The sequence below is a fragment of the Heptranchias perlo genome, unplaced genomic scaffold (genome assembly GCF_035084215.1).
Source record: "Heptranchias perlo isolate sHepPer1 unplaced genomic scaffold, sHepPer1.hap1 HAP1_SCAFFOLD_932, whole genome shotgun sequence".
Lineage (NCBI taxonomy): Eukaryota > Metazoa > Chordata > Chondrichthyes > Hexanchiformes > Hexanchidae > Heptranchias > Heptranchias perlo.
The window spans coordinates 1-2,500 of record NW_027139973.1 but is presented as its reverse complement, the minus strand read 5'-3'; positions in this window follow the sequence as shown (position 1 = coordinate 2,500).

Genomic DNA, 2,500 nt, shown 5'->3' with positions numbered 1-2,500 from the left:
ATGGTGAGCCTCTCTCTGCTGGCAAGCTCCTCCTGCCTGAGCCCGACGCTGTCGAGGCTCAACACGATTTCAGACTGACAAAGAGTTCGAAAATTGCCGCCTGATGTAGCTTTAAATGCTGACAGGTGACTTCCGAGTGCTCTTGTAAAGGTCTCCGCTTTGAAATTGAGAGCCTTTTGCCAAGTGTCACTTTTTCAGGCACTCTTAAAGTGCACCTGGGCTGTCAGAGAAAGCTCTGAAAATCGTGTTCTCGAAAATCTCCGGGTACCCGACCAATCCCTAGGTGCCCGAATGACAAGTGTCAATTCGGCAGGACGGCCTCCCACCTCCGGCCGCAGATGCGTCACTAAATCCCCGCAACGGGGGCTTTCTCATTTCGGCATAGGGGCTTCCGCGGCCAACTCATTAACCTGTGCTCGGACTTTTTGTGCCACAAGTGCAAGGGACCGTTTGCCGGCAGCTACTCGCACCCCCCCGCCCAGGGGGGGAATCCTCTGACCGGAGATCCGAAACGCCGGCCGAATCCATCCCCGTCGGACTTCCGAAGGGGTTCCCTCGACCGACTGACTTCCGAACTCCTTTCTGGGCTTAAACGGGTGGAATTCGGACCCTCTCGCAAGGGAGCCGAAGCCCGCCAGCCCCGGGAGGCCTCGGGGCCGCCGTTTTCAAGCCCGACCAAAAAACCCGAAAAATGGGGAAAAATGGGAAAAATTCCCACTCCCAAAAGGCTTAAAAGTCGGTTGGGCGGCAGCCCGGGTCGGTCTCTGCAGACCTGGAGGCGCTGGACACAAGTCTGGTAAACAGGCTAAGTCTCGACATGCCACCTCTTACTATCCTGCAGGTACCCCCGCCAATCCCCCCGGAACCGGCTGGCAATTGGCGAATCAGCGGGACGAATTTGAATTCGTGACCGACTTTCTGACACCGAATCGCCGCAAACGCGTTTCGATTTTTCGGCTTCGGTACCTCCCATCAGACTTTGACTGGCCATATCTCCGGACTCACGTGTCGCAGCCGGGACCTTCAGGCACCGTTCGACGCGTCTACCCCTGCCCCGTCGAATGGCGCCCCTCGCGGTGTGGTCCGATTTCCGCATTTTGGTCAGATTTGCCTCCAAAATTTTCAGATTGAGTTGACGAATGCCCCCTACGGGGTAACCTCTTGCCCTTTCGGACCTGGTCCCTGTGACTTAATTTCCGCCTTTTGCTCAATCGTTTCCCCATTTATAATTAATTTTAAAAATCGGGTTACTCAGTTCTGGTTTACCAGTTCCCTCTTCGGACTTAGTTTTTGGTTAATCATTTCCGGTTCACCAGTTCCCGTTTTGGACTTAGTCTCTGCGGGCCGTTTCTCATCTTTTGGTTCATCAGTTCCCTCTTTTAATAATTTTTTGGCTGCTTTCGTTTGATCATTTCCCTGCCTTCTGGGTAACTTTTCCACCTTAGGACTTCATCGCCGCACATTGTTTTCGACTTCTGGTTGATCATTTCACCCCTTTTAATCATTTTTGTAACTTTTGGTTAACCATTTCACCCAGCTTCTGGTTAACCATTTCCCCTTTGGGACTTAGTCTGTGAGCATTCTTTTGGGATTCTGGTTAACCATTTGCCAATTTTTAAAAAATGTTGCCACTTTTGTTTAATGCTTTCTGGTCAACCTTTCCCTCTTTCAGACTTCACCGCGGCACATTGCTTCAGCCTCCTGGTTAATCATTTCACCCCTTTTAATCATTTTTGCAACTTTTGGTTAACCATTTCCCCCAGCTTCTGGTTAACCATTTCCCCTTTGGGACTTGGTCTCTGAGCATTCTTTTGGGATTCTGGTTAACCATTTGCCACTTTTTAAAAAATGTTGCCGCTTTTGTTTAATGCTTTCCCTGCTTTCTGGTCAACCTTTTCCCCTTTAGGACTTCACCGCGGCACATTGCTTTAGCCTCCTGGTTAATCATTTCACCCCTTTTAATCATTTTTGCAACTTTTGGTTAACCATTTCCCCCAGCTTCTGGTTAACCATTTCCCCTTTGGGACTTAGTCTCTGAGCATTCTTTTGGGATTCTGGTTAACCATTTGCCAATTATTTTAAAATGTTGCCACTTTTGTTTAATGCTTTCTGGTCAACCTTTCCCTCTTTCAGACTTCACCGCGGCACATTGCTTTAGCCTCCTGGTTAATCATTTCACCCCTTTTAATCATTTTTGCAACTTTTGGTTAACCATTTCCCCCAGCTTCTGGTTAACCATTTCCCCTTTGGGACTTAGTCTCTGAGCATTCTTTTGGGATTCTGGTTAATCATTTGCCACTTTTTTAAAAATGTTGCCGCTTTTGTTTAATGCTTTCCCTGCTTTGTGGTCAACCTTTTCCCCTTTAGGACTTCACCGCGGCACATTGCTTCAGCCTCCTGGTTAATCATTTCACCCCTTTTAATCATTTTTGCAACTTTTGGTTAACCATTTCCCCCTGCTTCTGGTTAACCATTTCCCCTTTGGGACTTAGTCTCTGAA